The 19,543-nt window shown below is 42.4% G+C and overlaps 1 long non-coding RNA gene across 1 annotated transcript in view; it reads right to left on the bottom strand.

Moving 5' to 3' along the window:
* Positions 1-16,348, bottom strand: part of LOC143842637 (uncharacterized) — a 57,258-nt gene extending 40,910 nt beyond the window's left edge. Inside the window, exon 1 of the long non-coding RNA XR_013233245.1 lies at positions 16,001-16,348. This is a non-coding gene — a long non-coding RNA (uncharacterized LOC143842637). The remainder of the gene's footprint in view (positions 1-16,000) is intronic.
* Positions 16,349-19,543: the final 3,195 nt, after the last annotated feature.

Below are 19,543 nucleotides of genomic sequence, written 5' to 3'. Positions count from 1 at the left end.
TTTCAATCTGAAAGACTTTTTGCACTGGGAATTTGTTTACCTCTTGTGGCCTGCTACAGAGAAAATTGGTTTCCTAACCATATTGTGGGAACAAAAAATTTATGCTACTACGATAAATTGTTCAATTTTCCCACCATTCCATTGTTTATAGCATCACTACTTATACTTCAATGTCATTTCCTTCATAAAGGGGTGGAAGCAAATGTTAAAATGTGTGTTTTTTAAAAATGTACCTATATATGTACTGTACTTAACTGTAGCTAAGAAAAGAAAGAATTCTAGGACACAACTAGTTTCAGCATAAGACCAAAGAAGCTCAAATCAACATACAGAATACTCTGTTTTCTGTTTAAAGAGGAAAGTTGCTTTAATTCTGTCGAGGAGTTAAATATCTTTTATTCTTGGTGGATTTATGGGTAACTAAGATATCCCTAATGTGTGCTGGCAAACAAACTCTGCTAAGCTTCTAGTCATGCAACTTTGTGACCTGCCTGGCAGACATTTCATATGTCAAATGGTGTTAGACTTTAATAGGGCAGACTTCAATAAACTCAGAGATATGATTAGAGTCATCCCATGGACATGAATGCTGGAAGAGAAAGGACCAAGTGGCAGGCAGACTCTTCTTAAAAAAGAGCTACTGCATGCTCAAGTCACGATTATTCCAGCAAGATGGAAACATGGTAGATGATCCAAGAAGCCTATTTGGATGAACATAGAACTTCAGGAGATGCTAAGGAAGAAAAATAAAATGTTCAAGAAATGGAGGGAAGGACAATCCTCTGAAAAATAATATCTTAAGGTTACTAAGCACAGTAGGTCAGCTATCAGAGAAGCCAAAGCTGGGAGTGAGCTGAGGCTGGTCAGGGAAGTCCAGTATAACAAGAAAAGCTTCTTTAATAATGTAAGGCACAAACCTAAGGTAAATGAGGCAATAGGCCCACTGATGGGGAGATTCTGACAGAAGAAGTGAGAAAGCAGAAAGGCCTAGTATTTGCCTCTGTTTTTTCCTTGAAGAATATGGAATGGTAGTAGACAAGGTATGGTGTCTAGTTGACATGAACAGGGAGGTGACTGAGAGGCACCTGGCAGCACTGGTTGAGTTCAAATCCCATGGGACAGATGGTCCTTAGAGTTTTCAAAGAACTTTCTGGGGAGTTTGTTGAACCTTTACCCATCATCTTCAGGACCTCTTAGATGACTGGAGATGTGCCAGAAGATTGGAGGAGAGCCAGTTTGGTGTAGTGGTTAGGAGTGCAGACTTCTAATCTGGCATGCCAGGTTCGATTCTGTACTCCCCCACATGCAGCCAGCTGGGTGACCTTGGGCTCGCCATAGCACTGATAAAACTGTTCTGACTGAGCAGTCATATTAGGGCTCTCAGCCTCACCCACCTCACAGGGTGGCTGTTGTGGGGAGAGGAAAGGGAAAGCGACTGTAAGCCGCTTTGAGCCTTTTTCGGGTAGAGAAAAGCGGCATATAATAACCAACTCTTCTTCTTCTTCTAAATGTTATCCCAATCTTCAAAAAAGGGAAGAGTGAAGATCCTGGAAACTACAAACCAACTGACTTGAATGAGGGGGCAGATGAGTCCAGCACTAAGGACCAGCCATTGCGCTGCCTCTGCCACCCATTTCCTGCAGTCAGCTCCACCATCCTGAGGGCAGGGCCAACCATGGAATGTGGGTGGTGGCAGCTGATGAGGCTTGGCACTGAGCCCCATTTGCTGGGCCACCACTGCCACTGCCTCCGCTGCCCATCTTATAAATCTATCCCTGCACTTCTGATGGCAGAACTGGCCATGGAAGATAGTGGCACAACAAGTGGGGCTCAGTGCTGGGCCTTGACAGCCACCATCTACTGGCATGCTCCCTGGGGCGGGACAATGGATGTCATGTCCATTATCATTTCTGTTATAGGAAGTGCGCCAGTAGATGTGTTTCTACTTCAAAAAATTCAGTTAGAGTGGTTCAGCAGTGAAATTGGCTGCCTAAGGAGGGGGTGAGTTCTCCTCAACTGGTGGTCTTTAAACAGTGGTTGGACAGATATTTATCAAGGGTGCTTTAGGCTGATGGTGCACTGAGCAGGGGTTTGGGCTAGATGGCCTGTATGGCTCCTTCCAATTTTATGATTCCACTCAAGCCTATCATTATTTAGGAGATCAAGATATATTTCTCTGATTAAAACATGTGTATCTCTCCTTTCATCTAAGGAACTCAACACATTTCAATCCAGGTATTGGCCAAACTCATACTTAGTGAAGCACAACATAACCCCAAGCATGTTCTACTCAGATCATTTCACAAAAGTACTTGGCTGTTAAACCCAGAAAATGCAGGAGGCAAAAGTGAAAAAAGCTAATTAATCTGCCACCAGCTCTGGAAAGACATTGTGGAACTTCTTTAATCACATAAATGAAACAGCCACTGAATCATGGAGTGTGGTATTTGTAGTGAAATAGCAGACTACAGAGTAATTCAAGGTACCTGAAATTCATATATCTCAAAGACCAACAGTTCACAAAGATACCTGTAAGAGATCTCTAACAAACCCAGCCAGTAGTGCTCTCTACCTCCCAGGCTTGCTTGACAACTTGGAGAGTGTAAATATTTCCCGTTCTGTGAAACAGATTGCCTGAGGAGTCAAGGCCTTCTCTTTATGATAGTACAAGACATGTACAATGGAGCAGTTTTGCAGGGCTGTATGCTAAAGTAATTCAGTTGGGTAAGTTTGCTGGGCTTTTTTCCATTTGACAGTCATTGTTTCATGATTTTGTGTCTTATAGATATGTGAAACTGTGTGTATACACACATTGTGTTTTAATTTAATTCATCTGATCATAAATTATGAAAATGGAGGATATGCTTTTTAAAGTGCACAATTAAATCAATATCCTGGCCTGTTTGCAGTTCCTGACTCTTCAGGGGAAGCAGTTGAATCCTCTCTGCTTCCATCAGCTTGCTGGGGGGTAAACGGTAATGACTGGGGAAGGCACTGGCAAAACACCCCGTATTGAGTCTGCCATGAAAACACTAGAGGGCGTCACCCCAAGGGTCAGACATGACTTGGTGCTTGCACAGGGGATACCTTTACCTTTTACTTCCATCAACACCTTTTATGTGAATGTATGAACTCTTCTTAGTTTTTAAAAGTATGAAAATGTTATTTATTTATTCATTTATTTATTTTTCAATTTCTGTCCCTCTGCTTCCAGCAAGCTGCCTCACAGTGAGTCACAATAAAACCCCAATAAAAACATACAATACTATCCCATTAAAATACCCGTTTAAAAACAAAATAAATCCCTATGGCAGTGACAATTCTGAATCCCATAGCACTAGCTATCATCCGATATCAGGGGGAACCCAAGTGCTGACCCATTGCCCACAGCGATGTTCACTTGTGCAAGGAATTTGTAAAGATATGGTAGCTGACAGGAGGAAGAAAAGAGGAAATAATGGATGGAAGGGAATTCAAAGAAAAAGGAGGTGTCCCCTTAAAGTCCTAACACATTCCCCTCCACGCGGTTGGGCCTAGCGGTTGGGTGAGGTGGCAGAAGCTAGCGCCATTCAACTGAGATCACACAACTCGGCACTGTGCAACTTGCCTGGCAACTGGCACTACACGGTATTTCTGTAGAATGGCTGTCAAGGGAGATTCTCTGTCAAGAATCTGAAGGTAAGGAGGTCCTCCATTCGTGCTTTTGATTGTAAGTAGGTTTATTATTGTCACAACCTTATGCCATAATAACCAAAATAAAAATAACAAATATGTTAACAAACAATAGTTAAATGCTTTCTATTCAGCCAATGTACTAGAATATGATGGAACCACACAGTTCACACCTTGCTACTTCATGAGCAGGCCTGAAAAACACGAACAATGTATAAGAATGGGTTAGTGGAGGTCTCTTCCTCCAGAAAATAGTGCTTTTTAACAGACAGCTGACAGATGATATTTTCTGATTCAGTTGATAACCGATAAATGTTCTTTATTTATAGCGTAAAACTTTGAAAAGGTCCATGTGACCATTTAAAGTCCAATGCCTCTGAGATTTGATTATGGGACCCACAGATATGTGATGAAGGATGGTTTCACACCACTCTTTTCTAAAGCACTTTTGAGGATTCCCTCCTCTCACTTGATTAAGCAGCTTCCACACTTGCTTTTGTTTCCAAATGTGCTTTGGAATCAAGGCTACAGTTTCTAACTTCTTTGATTAATATTAAAGTCTGGAGTTCTTAAAAGATTAAGCCTTCAAAATACTCCTCAGCAGTCTGATAATTGCCCCCCCCCCTTTGATGGCATGCAGAGTTTCATAAGCATATCAAGAGAGAATTTATGCTGAATTATAAACAATTATTTATTTATTTAGATTTCTATGCCTCCCATTTCTTTGCAGCCTCGGCTTCCTGAGTTCTAGCCTAAAAAAGAACAAATATTAACAGTTGCTAATTATTTAAACATGAAAATCATAATCTTTTTCAGAGTTTTAGAAGAGAAAACAGGAAGATTAACAGCATGTATAGTTAAAATGTGCTAAATAATTTTGGTGGTTGCAAGCTGGAGGTAATCTGTTTTTCTAGTGGGTTCAATTTCTCTACAGAGGAGAGCACTTATTCAGATGTGGTTTGATAATATTCCTCTGAAATCAAATAAGGGTTTGGACTGACAGTCGAAGCAAAATTTCACAACCCCTCCCCCCTGAAAACTTGGTCAATTATTAAACTAGGTTTTTGATGGAGAAATTTGGTCTTTTGAATATGAGCATTTGAGTTTTGGGATCAGGATCTGAAAATAAGAGACCAGCTACTCCTCTGAGTCAGTTTAGGGTTAAATTAGTTAAAATACATTAATCAGCATTGATTTGGGTAGTTTTTAGCGTGTCCAATGTGAATTGCCCATCCCTAGTCAGTAGTAGGTTTAATTTTTAATTTTTTTTGTTACCCTGACACTAAACATTTACATTACATTTTCCAAGGGAAAAGAGCGTAGTGATCATAGATACAATGTGCAGATGGTAGGCAGTAGACACCAATAACTTATGAGGGTGATTTTTTAATTTATCTACATATTGATCCTGGTTTATTGGAATGGATGTCCCACAGTCAAAATCCACTGTACAGCTCATGACCTTTAAAGCAAAGTCAAGGTAAAATGTCTTGCTGAATTCATCATAGACAAGATATATCCTTACACGCTCTGAGGTTTTCCCAAGGTTTACTTCCTCTGCTCTCTGCCATAACAAATTCTATGAAGTTGCTGGCAGCATCTCTTATCTCTCTTCAGGTCATGCTAGTTTAGTATATGGCAGTGATTGAATAATAAGGTAGGAGTGATATCTTATCAGGGTTTACACAGAAAATCCATATCCTACAACAAATAATTCTTGTGGCACCTTGAAGACTTACACATTTATTATAACACAAGGAATGGAACCCCATAGCCCATTTTGTCAGATGCAAAGAGTTACATTCCTTCCTTAGAGAGATATATACCTAAAATATAAATAGCAGATTGTATGTGTGGGTGTGTGGAACTGTTAGAAAGTGAGGTCAAATGGCTCAGTTTGCCAGGATGTGGGTACCACAAGATTCTGTTATTTTGGCGACAACAGACTAGTGCTTCCACCCACTCTCCTCCAATTCATATATTCTAATAGCAAAGTTATATGGGGGCTACCTGCTGGAGAGAAAACAGAAATATTGTTTCTGTACAGGGGATAGTTTTCTCCATGGGATTGCAAGCCTCCAGGTGATGCTGGAGATCACTCAGAATTACAACTGCTCTCCAGATGACACAGGTCAGTTCCCTTGGCTGCTCTGGAGGGTGGGCTCAAAAGTATTATACCCTGCTGAGATTGTTTACCTCCACAAATCTCATCATCCCAATGTTCCACCTCCAAATATCCAGGAGTTTTTCAACCTGGAGTTGGAACCATCAAAAAAAAAGGGGGGGGGGAGAACTGATCTCTATAATTGGAGCCCCATGGTTGTTCTAGGATATCTCCAGGTCCTACCTGTACGCAAGCCTAGAAGGAGATAAGGAAGCAAGAAATGGGGAAACTCTATGGGGCTTTCTGGAGAGAGAAAAATGAAATACGGAGGGGGAAATGAGATGCCTCCTGGAAGTCCTTGTGGATTCCCACTTATTATTATGAATATTTTAAGTTACATACTTCATGTATAGCCTGCTTATCTCACGACGACTCAAGATGGATTAAGAATTTTTTAAAAAAATAATGCAACCATATAGCATAAACTATGCAATGAACAATCAGATAGGATTGGAATTACAAAATTTGAGAACAATGAACCAAGTAGCATCGCTTTAAATCTCAGAAGTTCCAGAAGACATTTTTTTTATTTCTGGGGTGTGATTTTAATGTGTGTCTTTATTGCATTATATTATGTAGTATATGGTTAATTATACTGCCTTGAATATTATTTTAATAAAAAGATGTCTTCTAGGTTTTGTAAATGAAAAATAAAATATTGCTCATTTTTATTCTATTTTTTTTAGTTTGGCTTGATCTTATATTTGAATTCAATATAATAGGAGAAAATTGGTGGATGGACAAACATAAGACCTATGTGGGGCTGAATCTGCAATGAGCTTTTATTCCAATCCCAGGTCGATTAAATTCTTGCCATCTACAGTTAATGTGATTTCCATTTTGATTTTGAGAGATTTAAATTTTCCCTCTGCAACAAGCATGATTGATCTGGAGTGACCTTACCTTTCCCCCGAGATATCCTGAAGTGGATATAACCCTCGATATTTGAAAAATCAGCATGAATAAGTGTGCAGCTGTCTGCTTTTCCTTAAATAACTTGCTGCCAAGCCAACACTGTAGAAAAGCCCTGATTGGCCAGGAATTCCCTTCAAAGGCTTCCTCATTCCCAGGTTGCAAGGCTTCCCATAAAGGGGAAGCCCTAACTTCTCTCAGAAGAAGCTCCAGAAGCCCTAACTTCTCTTGGCAGAGATTTGACTCTTGGATTTATTCCCCCTCCTCTGCTGTCTCCGATCCACTCCCCCCTCCTTCAAGAAAAGAAAGAAAGAGGCTCCTGCTGTGCTTGGTTCCCCCCCCCATCCCTAATCATGTGCAGAACACTTTTCTGTTTCAGTGGGGGGGATAGAGGAAGACCTGAGTTCAAATCAATCTGAATTCAGAAGGATCCACAATGGAATAAACAAAGTAAGTGCAGAATCAGCCTTGGAATGCTGAATACATCTGGAATATAATGAAAACATCACCTGTCTAACATGAAATCACTCTGTTGTAGGTAGGCATTTTTTACTTTCTGGATTCAGCCCAAATCAATTTGGGCCAAATCTGAATCACCCAAATTATCATTCAGTGGTTCAGATTAGGCTGAATCCAAATTGATCTGACACCATTATAACTTAAGGTTATATTAATGAAGACTGTTCCATGTATTATTTATATGTTTGATGTAAACCGCCCTGAGCCTCCGGGGAGGGCGGTATAGAAATATAATAAATAAAGGTGCCATTAAAGTAAATTGAAAATTTTGCCTTTTCATTTATTCTGTGGTCTAGGGGAGCAGGGGTTTGAATTAGAGGCACCAAGTTTGCCGTGTAGCTGCAAGAGTTGCTCCTCCAAAGAATCCCCAAGTTTAAAAAAATATTGGACCAGGGGTGCCTATTTTACTGGCACCCAAAGAGAGTGCTCCCATCTGAGCCATTGTTTCTTATGGTGGGAAAAAAGATTCTCTTGTCTTCTCTTTTTCTCTCTCATCATGATTAAAGAAAGGCCAGTCGAGAAATACTTGGGTCTCCCTTCTTACCATGTGTTTTCCCCTATATGAGACCTTTCCTGGATTTGTTGCCAGGGGAGTTGTTACCATCATAATGACTGAATTTGCTAGTTAAATTGTGTCAGCTATGGAATCTATTTATTTTCTTATGTTTGAACTAGTTTGGTTATTTTTGATCTTATTAAAAGAAATTGCCATCTACTGGATAAAAATAGACATTACTTCTTCATTTGTGGTATTATAGCAACATCTATTGACTGAGAAAGACATTGATTAAATCATGGCAACTTCTAAGAGGCGGAGTCCCACCACCGTAGCGGAATGTACTATTACTGCAGAATATTTTCAAAAATTTAACCAATTTGAACAATGCATTGATACAAGATTAAACTGATTGTAGCAGTCCCTGGAACAAATATTTACCAGTCAGGAAACAAGAGCCAAATGTGAATCATATTCTGGGTGTGATTCTGGATGCCTCTCTATCCAAGGAGACCCAGATCACAAATGTTGCTTGCTAGGAATTTTACAATCAACCAGGTATGACAACTAGCACCTTACTGGGTGTAAGTTGACATAGCCGCAGTGATTGATGCAATGGCCACCTCCTGGCTAGATTTAGTGTAACTTGCTCTATGCATGGCTGCCCTTTAAACTGCTCTATAGATTTCAACTGATCCATAATGCAGCAGCACAGGTCCTAATTGGGACCCAGTGGAGGGCACATATACAATCAGTGCCATACCAGCTGCATTGGCTCAAGATTGGAGACCAGGTCAGGTTCAATGTTCTGGTTATCATCTTTGAAGCTCTAAGCAGTCTGGAACGAAAATGTCTATGGGCCTGTGTTTCCTACTATGTGCCCCTGAGAACATTAACATCTAACATTAAATCTGCTTAGGGCCCCCAGACCTAAAGACATAAAACTGGCATCAACCAGGACCAGGGCCTTTTTGGTCCTGATCCTGGCCTGGTGCACAGTCTACCTGGTGAGATCAGAGACCTGTGGAACCTTAAACCATTCCACAAAGCTTTCAAAACATTTCCTAGCACAGATCAGAGGACATGCAGGAGAGCTATAGAATAAATGGAGAGTGATTTGCTGGATAAGTGCTGCTTTCCCGCGGCGCGGCACCACGGCGCAACCCTCCTCCCTGGCAGCCACCCCCATTCCTGGCCGAAGTCCCTAGATAGGCAGCGGTGGAGAGGACTCACTGTTGGGACTGCAGAGGCGAGGACAGGTGCCTGGGAGGACGAGCACCTCGGCGGAGTGCTGTTCTGAGGATGGGCCAAGTAGCCAATGGGGAGCTGCGCGTATTGGTCACTTGGCCTGGAGTGCCACTTGGATGAGCGAATCAGGAGCCGCAAAGCAGCTCCTGATTCGCTCCTCCAAGTTTTTATCATGGACAGTGCCCACCCCCTCTCCTCCCCTTTAGCCCTTAGCCTTTTATTTATACTGCTCCGCTGGAGCGGTGTAAAGATAATTGAAATAAATTTTGGAAGTGTGAGTGACACAAAGGAAATTTTTTAACCGTATGTGGTGGACTTGTAAAAAAGTCCTTCCAAATAGATACAAATTCATTCTTTAATGCAGAAGAATCTGAAGATTCAGATACGGATGAGGCCAGAGGTGTTTCTGTTGGGCTTGATAGACAAACAAATTGAAAATAACTGGAACTTTGTTTTTATATATATTAATGATAATGATGATAATGACAATGCACAAAACTGGAAAACTTCAAAGATACCTACAGTGCAGGACTGGACAATGAAAATGCTGGAATTTGCAGAAATGGTCAAGCTTACATCTTTGCCTTGGGAAAAGAATGTAACCTCTTCTATTGCAAATTGGAAAGCCTTTATGGACTTCTTGCAGAAAAGCAAAAATAATGTGTTGATAAAAGGTAAAGGTAAAGGTATCCCCTGTGCAAGCACTGGGTCATATCTGACCCTTGGGGTGACGCCCTCTAGCGTTTTCATGGCAGACTCAATACGAGGTAGTTTGCCAGTGCCTTCCCCAGTCATTACCGTTTACCCCCCAGCAAGCTGGGTACTCATTTTACTGACCGCGGAAGGATGGAAGGCTGAGTCAACCTTGAGCCGGCTGCTGGGATTTAACTTCCAGCCTCATGGGCAGAGCTTTCAGACTGCATGTCTGCTGCCTTACCACTCTGCGCCACAAGAGGCTCAATGAGTTGATAACTTGTGGATTTGTGGAATGAGAGTAAAGAAATTTATCATAAACTTATAATAGTTGTTTACAAACATAAGAATAAGCAAGCAGTGACCAAATAGAAATCAAGGTGGTTGAACAAATACTAAATATAACTGATATCTTTCTGTATTATTATACTGTGTTTTCCCTTTTTGCTATATCTTCAGTTCTTGGGATCTTTTATCTTTTAAATGTTAATAATTGGGTGGGGAGAGAATTTCAAGGGAGAACTTTACTACTCAAAGTAGCACACATTGACTTGTCAGTCTTCACTTACTTCAGCTAAGATTTTTATTACTGCTTCCTGCATTTGTAATTTATTAGAACAGTTAAGAGTTGTGTGCTGTTTCCACACAATGTACTGGACATTAAATAAGATTGTTACAGAGGATAGCTTTGCTGGTTTGCAGTAACACAGATCCAAAACCTTATAGACCAATAAAAGGGGTATAAGCTTGCAAAAGTATTTTTTGCCCCCCAATATAAGCTTTGTGTCCTTAAGAAAAACAGCTTTCCTGTTCTATGCTTCTGTGCTGGGAAAAGAAGCACCCATTGAATTTCTGCCAGTGATGCAGTTTTGGGTCTAAATACTTGAGCAGGGGGAAAAAGCAGGTGGCCAGCCTTAATGGACATTATCAAAGGGAGTCATTTAACTGGTCCACTGAATAAAATAAGCCAGTCAGCTGCAAAGTGATGAGAACACTAACTGAACAGCAGCTACAAAATCATTCACAGGGACTTCAGAACAAGGCTGGCTGATGATATATTGTGAAATTCGCAGATATTTTATGGTGACAGAAGGGACTTGTTAAAGCATTTCCGTCTGCATCAGAAAAACAGTACCAGTAATAGCATGGTGTCAAGGTATTAGTCCTCTGAGCTGGACTGGATAATAGCAGCAGCTGCAGCTATGGGCAGAATTAATTTCTGGCACTCACTCCATTCCTGAAACAAGCAACAGCCAAATGGAAATAGTTGCAACTGTTAACCATGCAGGTTCTGCCCTGCCATAATACAGCCAAGATGGTCCAAGGTTGAAGAGCCAAAGAAATGCTGTTCTCCGGAAGAATGACAGCAGCATATTTCTTCTGGGAATTTTTTACTCCACAACAGTAAAATGAAACCATTCCTTCCTTCATTTCCTAGCATCTCTCTGCCTCTTTATTAGATTTAGCCAGTATGGTGAGAGTGACAGATTATTTGTAAGTGATTGTGTGGGATTACTTTTTTATTTGTGAAGGGGTGAAAGATCAAAGTGATGAGAAAGTGGGCAGGAAGACAGCACCACAAGTATTCAGAGGAGATCCAGAGCACCTTTTCTGGTGTGCTTTCAAAGAGTTTTGCTTCAACTCTTTTTTGCCACAAATGCCAATATTATTTTGAACAGCTTTTGTTGTTGTTCAGTGCAATGCTGGTAAGAATACTTAAAAAAATGTGTGTCTATATATTGGGATAATTTTGTCCTCCACCTCTCTAATACCCATGTTTTCCTTACCCTTCTTTTTCCAGTCTTGTACAAAAAGACCACATATGCACAACTTAGACACAGCAGGCTTGATGCTCATAATGTGTTTTGGCACATTCAGCTGGAAAGGGGAAGTGAAATGAAATGGGGTTCTTCATGAATAGCAGAATGCTGAATCTTTAGCTGGTTATTAACTTAGTAGGTGCAGCGTTAAATTCTGTTTTCTCTGGCCTGAGCCCTCTGACTGGCTAAAAGAAGCTTCTGAACTTTATAGCATTTATCCCAAAGTCATTCAAAGTTTCTGGACATTTTAATGCCATATGTGCTTTAATGTATAAATTAAACTTCAAACAATTATGAATAGAGCAGACCGCAATAAAGGGATCTTTGCCACCTTACCTTGTTTCTGCAGCCTGCTTCAGCACAAGAGACCAAAATAAGAAGTATGTTATCATCTGAAATTTCCCATTTATCTTCTATAATAATTGGAACTGTCATAGTCATAAATAATCATAGTTTAGGTTTCTCTCATTTAAGCAAGTGGAAATTGACTGCAACTAAGAAGAAGAAGAAGAAGAAGAAGAAGAAGAAGAAGAAGAAGAAGAGTTGGTTCTTATATGCCATTTTTCTCTACCTGAAGGAGTCTCAAAGTGGTTTACAGTTGCCTTCCCTTTCCTCTCCCCACAACACACACCCTGTGAGGTGGGTGAGGCTGACAGAGCCCTGATATTGCTGCTTGGTCAGAACAGTTTTATCAGTCCTGTGGTGAGCCCAAGGTCACCCAGCTGGCTGCATGTGGGGGAGTGCAGAACTGAACCCAGCATGCCAGAATAGAAGTCCGCACTCCTAACCACTACACCAAACTGGCTCTAACATTCGAGACTTATAATATACCAGGTTATATAAACCAGCATTAAAGATCGCAGTAATTCAAATATTATGGTTGTTGAATATCTGCAAGTCAAAGGTTATGTGCTATATATTATGACATGTCAAAACTTGAGAAAATGATAACTATATGTAAAATGCACCTTTATAGAAAATCTGCTCACAATTTTATTGGACACATTATTTAAACTTGATAATAGTTTTATTATAAGACTAGATATTAAGCCCGCTGTGGGCAAAATACAGCGGGCCCTAGCATGATGGGTGGGTGGAGGGATGGGGCAAAGGAAGGAGGAAAAGGAGAAAGAGAGAGAGAAAGACAGAAAGAAAGGGAGGAAGATAGAGACAGAAGAAGAGGGAGAGAAACAGGTAGCCAGAAAGAGGCAGATGGAAGAGAGGGAGGAAGGGAGAAAGGGAAAAACAAAGTGAATGCTGGGAGGAAGGGAAGGAAAGGGCAAAGGGAATGCTGGGAGGAAGGAAAGGGCAAAGGGAATGCTGGGAGGAAGGGAGGAACAGAGGAAGGTAGGTCGCCTTGGGACTTGGCTGCTCCAGGGGCCGGCAGAAGGTTCAGGAAGGCGGCGGCAGGCTTTGAGGCCTACTGCCGGGCCGAGGAGCAGTCTCGGCTGCTCCAGGGCCTGGCAGAAGGCTCGGGACGGGGGCAGTGGGCTCCACGGCCTACTGCCAGGCCTAGGAGCAGGCTCGGCTGCTCCAGGGCCTGGCAGAAGGCTCGGGACGGGGGCGGTGGGCTCCGCGGCCTACTGCCAGGCCTAGGAGCAGTCTTGGCTGCTCCAGGGCCTGACAGAAGGCTCGGGACGGGTGCGGTGGGCTCCGCAGTCTACTGCCAGGCCTAGGAGCAGGCTCGTGAGTGGGCTTTGTGGAGTGGGCTTTGTGGCCTTCTGGTGGGCCTGCCCTAGGGCCCGGCAGAAGGCTCCCTGGGCGAGGGGAAGCCGGCTGGAGGACTTACCGCTGGGGAAGGCTTCTTCCTCTGAGCGGCAACTCCCCGGCGGGCCCAGGCGAGGCTGGGCCAACCAGCCAATGGGGAGCCGCGCTTTGCGCGGCTCCCCATTGGCTGCTTGGCCCTCGAGTGACACTCGGAGGGCCCAATCAGGAGCCGCGAAGCGGCTCCTGATTGGGCCCTCCGAGTTTTTATCCCGGACAGGGCCCGCCCTAACTCCTCCCCACTTGGCCTTACTCCTTTATTCCTCCCGCTTCTCTAGAGTGGGGGGAGGGTTAAAGATGGCAAAAAGATATTGATTTGATAAGAAGTAGAGATATGTATTAACATATGGAAATAGGTTTATAAATTGCCTCTCTTAAAAGGAAAAATCTAACAAATAGATTAGTCAATGGCATCTACTTTTTCAGGCTAGCAAAGAAATATCTATGGAAAAAGAAGAAGAATTGGTTCTTATATGCCACTATTCTCTATCTGAAGGAGTCTCAAAGTGGCTAACAATCTCCTTCCCTTTCCTCTCCCCACAAGAGACACCCTGTGAGGTAGGTGAGGCTGAGAGAGCCCTGATTTTACTGCTCTGTCAGAACAACTTTATCATTGCTTTGGTGAGCCCAAGGTCACCCATCTGGCTGCATGTGGGGGAGCATGAAATCAAACTTGGCTTGCCAGATTAGAAATCCATGCTCCTAACCAAGCTGTCTACTTATCCACCAAGCTGGATATGGGAATAGTTAAAGTGCTGGGTTTGTAAAGTAGAACTAGCCCACTTCTAGCCAAAGATTCACAGTCCTGCCCATTGGCTTGCTCCAGTAATTGTACTCAGGTTTAAGAATTGTAAGATGAAGGAAACATGCGCTTAGCCTTGGTCTCATCCAGACATACGCCTTCCTTGGTCAACATTGGGCAATGGGCTATTTTAAACCTTAAAAAATGAAATTTTATCCTGCATAGAATAGGCATAACTACTAGTGAGTGTGACTTATGTGCAGTGTCTAAAATTTTGCTCACCATTCAAAATACTCAGATCTGAAAGTCTTTCTAATAACAAGCCCCTTTTAAAAAGCAGTCTCCAGATATTTCAATTAGGGTCAAATTGTTCTTATTTAAATTGTCTATATTATAAGAACTCTGTGACCAAATCAGCTTTTAACTATAGATTACAGAAGATTTTCTCATTCTAACCCAGATGTTATTCATTGTTGGCCCAATTCTGAGTAAAGCAATACAGGGATAGGGGTTTCACACAGTGATTTCCTTCCATTAATGAATAATCTCTGAAGCACTAATGTCATTTCAAACTGTGCCACTTCCCCCCTCTTCTTTCACTTTTTTCACATTCTAAGCACTAAATCAATATAGCACACTATAGTGGCATCATTGAGATGCCTTTATTCCATGGAATCAATGGAGTCAAGGTGTCTCAATAGGACCACTGTAGCATTGAGGTGCTGTATTAGTTTAGCACTGTAGTGTTTTACTTAGAACATTCCAAAAAAGGGCAGAGCAAAATTAGCATTGTAAGAAGCACTGTTGACATTTTAAACAGCACACCACAGTGATTCAGAAGCACAATAAAGGTAGAAAATGGGAAACAGCAGTTTCCCTCAAAAAGTCGCTCGACCACACTTTGCTAACTTGACACATGCAGGTTTGTATGAACAGTCAAATTTTGCTAGCAGCTGGTTACTAAAACAAGTCTGTCTGAGATGACCAAGAAATCCATATGCAACCAGTTACTAAAATGGAATACAAAAGCAATTTGAAAATGGCTTATATAATAAGTAAGAACTACTGCCAATCTTTAACTTTATAGCTTATTCTCTTTCTGCCCTATTACCATTTGCTGGTTTCCTAGCAACAAAATAGGAGAAAGTCAAAGATCTCTGATTAAAGTGAAACAGAGGTGACTCAACTATATCCTTAAGAACTAGGTTTGAATGTTACACATTGAATATATGGATTTGATTTTGCTGGAGAACATTAGTGCCCTCTAGCAGTCTGCAGGAACAGCATGGCCACAATGGTTTTGTTTACAGATCTGTATTTTTAGTAACACTACCTTACAAGGCACACAAGAAGTGTGGTTTCCTCTTGATGTTCAGCTTAGCACAAAGTCTGTGATATTTGACGTGCAGTGTGAAAACTACAACTGTGTGTATGGTGGTAGTGATGATAGTGGTAACTGGAAAAAAAACTTCATTGGAGAGAAATACCTTCTACTCTCCCAATATGTTATGCTTGTTCATTGTTGACCTGATCTACTGCTGTCACAGTTTACCACAATCACCATTAAAGAAAAAAAAAAAGGAATTGGTGCTATTGCGCTATTATACTATTTCTACAGTTAGGCAACATTCCTGGTGTCATGGTGCTATAACACAAATCAACCCACAGAACTCACAGTAGACAATAATGTGCCACAGACTGAGGTAGACATTTTCTTATTGCTTATTCCCCATTATCAGGTAATCAAGGGTACACTGCCTCTAAACATGGAGACTTCATACTTTGGGTTTTATCTGAAGAGAATAATTCTATAAAATAAAAAGGCATATAGAGTGGATCATGCCAGACTGGTATTGTTTTTCTGTAGCAGTTAAATTCAGTTCAGGTTAAGTCAATGGAGTCTTGCAAATTCTTAGAATAAAGTCTTAAGCACACCTTTAAAATTACATTCTGCATACTGGGGTCCTGACCTGGATAGTGTAGGCAAGCACAGTCCCGTCATATCTCGTAAGCTAAGCAGAGCTGTCCTCAAAGGATTTGGGTGGTAGATCTTCCACTAGGAGTCATGACGCAGAGGCAGGATATGGCAAACCACCTCCTGGCTGCCAGACAATCCTTGGATCTCCTGGCTACATGACACACACCATACAATAAAAAGCCCCCAAGACTCATCTAAAGGGGGCCATTGCCGCTGTGGGGGAGGAATGCCGACAGGGACCTGGCTGGTGGGAGAGAACTCCCAGCTCTGGCATTCTCTGGGCAGGGTGTGTGTTGGCATGGCAACAGGGGGCGTGGCTGAGCTAGGCATCAGTTAAACGGATGGCCTGACATTGCTCGGCCTCTTTTCCCCATCAGGGCGCCCAAAGACACGTCGCTCGGTGGGAGGAGACGTTTTTTCTGGCACAACCACCTCACGACGTCAGGAAAGCCCAGCAATTTTATTTTATTTTCCTTTTTGAGGGAAAAGGGATGCTAGACACGCTGCGAGGGCATTGTTTGTTAAAAAAAAAACTAAGCCTCTCACAGGCCATTTTGGCAGGAGAGAGAGGGGGGGGGAAACAAGCGACCATGGCGCCAAAAAGGATGCCAGTGGGGGAAAAGTGATGGGTTAGGGCAGGCTGTGGCAGTGAAGCCCCAACTGCCCATGAACTGTGCAGCGCTGGTGGCAGCTTTTGGTTCCAGGGCCTTTGGAGCATGGAATGGGACAGGCACATTTAATGATGCAGCAGCAGCAGGTTCCTCTGCGATTTATGGGATTCTGGGGGCATTAAGATGCATGGCAGTGGGATCCTCCACCTTGATAGAGGAAGGGGTGTATACATGAGGAAGATGAGGCTTCTACCCCCCTGACACACACACACCCTGTGCAGGTTCCAACAATTATGCAGGGGGGTGATTTTACTCTGCAACCTTCGGGCCCATCATTTGGGGGTGTGGTGGATCCTGGCTGCAGTTCTACAATTGGGGCAGGACAGGATCAGGTTTTTGTGGGCTCATTTTGGTGGTATATCCCTATTCAGGCTCAGTGGCGGAAGTGTAGCATGGGAAGGATCAATTTTGGGGCGGCCAAGCTTGCGCGCTGGCCTCCCCTAGATTTGGGGGGTCCCTTAAGGGGCTGTGTGGATGCAGAGCCTGGTTGAAGGCTTGCATTTCCGGGAGGCAGGAGAACCCAACAGAGGCTGACGCCCGGAGGGGTCACTCCATGTTGCCTCCCCCCCTTTTTCAGCCTGCCATTATGTCCAGGATTCTGGGCTGGATAGCCAATGCAACCTGTTGAGGGGCAGGCTGTGATGGGCTGCCTTGTGGTCATGGACCACAAGAGGGCAAGTTTCTCTTCCCATGCTTGTCACGCTCAATGTTGAATAAAGGCTGTGGCCAAATATTTTATGCCAAATTATGGTTGTCAGTGTCCTCATTAGGCGGTCAATATCCCCCTGCAAGGCAATAAATAAATCAGCATAGTGGTATTTCTTTCATGTTAAAGACACTGAAGTTAAGGATATCTGTGTAACACAACATAGCCAAAGCTATAGCTTCAGAAAAGCAGTGTCATTAATTCGGCCACAAATAAGCAAGGAATGCTACTGAATTATTAGAGCAATCAAAGAGATGATAGAGATACACTTGTAATACTTTCACAGGAGGTATAGATAACATTTGTAATACATTCACAGCATCTGCTGTCTTAATATCTGAAACCATGGTCATCCTTCATTAATTCAGATTGTAAATTATGGCCTCAGCAGAAAGCCTGCACTTGATGATTAAAGACATTATATCATGCATAGAATACATCATGTATACTGTACCGTACTATTTGTCCTGTGACTGGTAGCATTTATTATTGCTGCCAGCTTCTTTGGTTACTGATTAATTAGATGGCAAAATCAGAATGAGAATAATGTAGTGGATAGAACCAAATATATGCCTAGGAACAAAGTCATAGTCCTATACTAATATAGGAAACAATATAGGAAACAACCTACAAGCATTGGTTATTTGTTTAAATTCCTCCTTGGTATAAAGGTCCTCTCTCCATTTCCTAAATGAGTCTTTTTATTATTCAACTAGAGGCAAAGCCCATTGTATGCGGAAATACAATGGGCACTAGCCTTTCCCCACAGGCGGCTGGCGGGGGCTCCCTTGGCCGGCGGCCTGACTCAAATACTTTGGCCACTTCATGAGAAGGAAGGACTCCCTGGAGAAGAGCCTAATGCTGGGAGCAATTGAGGGCAAAAGAAGAAGGGGACGACAGAGAATGAGGTGGCTGGATGGAGTCACTGAAGCAGTAGGTGCAAACTTAAATGGACTCCGGGGAATGGTAGAGGACAGGAAGGCCTGGAGGATCATTGTCCATGTGGTCGCAATGGGCTGGACACGACGTCACATCTAACAACAACAAAGTGCTACTCATAGAATCATAGAATCATAGAGTTGGAAGGGGCCATACAGGCCATCTAGTCCAACCCTCTGCTCAACGCAGGATCAGCCCAAAGCATCCTAAAACATCCAAGAAAAGCGTGTATCCAACCTTTGCTTGAAGATTGCCAGTGAGGGGGAGCTCACCACCTCCTTAGGCAGCCTATTCCACTGCTGAACTACTCTGACAGTGAAAATTTGTTTTCCTGATATCTAGCCTATATTGTTGACTTGTAGTTTAAACCCATTACTCTGCATCCTTTCCTCTGCAGTCAACTCTTCCACCTTCTCTATTTGTCCCTTTAAATAAGTTGTACCCTTCAATTCTATTATTCCAGTTGTCAGAATTATCCCACCAAGTTTCTGTAATGGGTATTAGATCATAGTCCATTTCCCTTATTAGAACTTCTAGTTCTTCTTACATTAGTGTAGAGACATCGTAATCCTTAATATGATTACCCCAGGCTTTTAGTTTTTGAACTTTCCTGTAAGGTAATAGTTCCTGCATATGTCACATGCCCTTTAAACCTGCAGTGTTTCCATCTATAGTTATATTCATTGAACTAGGCTTTGAGTGTATGTCTCGCTCCCCCATTGGACTTAGTTTAAAGCCTTCCTGGCCAGGTCTGCAAGCTTCTTCACAAGGACATTTCCCCCCACCTTTGTGAGGTGCAAACCATCTTCTAATAGAAGAGCCTCCTCACAGTAGTAAAACCCAAAAACATTACTGATGACACCAATGATGTAGCCAGTCATTTATCTGCATTATTTGTCTTTCCCTTCCTAAGCTTCAGCCATTAACAGGAAGAACTAATGAAAATACACGCCCCCCCCCCATGCCATGCATTCACACTTCATATGCTCCGCACTGCAGTGGGAAATATCATTTGTTCCCACATGAATGAGTAGGAAGGGATATGTCTCCTTGGGCTTTACAAGTCTTTCCAACTTTTTTTGGGACATCCTTGATTTTCATGCCAGGTAGACAGCATACCTCTTGAGATAACAAGTCCTGTTGACATACTTTGGCTTCTACTCCTCTCAGTAGGGAATCCCCAATTACCAGCACGCGTCTCCTAGTCCTAACACATTGG

Source organism: Paroedura picta, chromosome 8 (assembly GCF_049243985.1).
Source record: "Paroedura picta isolate Pp20150507F chromosome 8, Ppicta_v3.0, whole genome shotgun sequence".
NCBI classification, from domain to species: Eukaryota; Metazoa; Chordata; class Lepidosauria; order Squamata; family Gekkonidae; genus Paroedura; species Paroedura picta.
The sequence above is the reverse complement of the archived record's forward strand: the minus strand, read 5'-3'. Positions and strand labels throughout refer to the sequence as shown.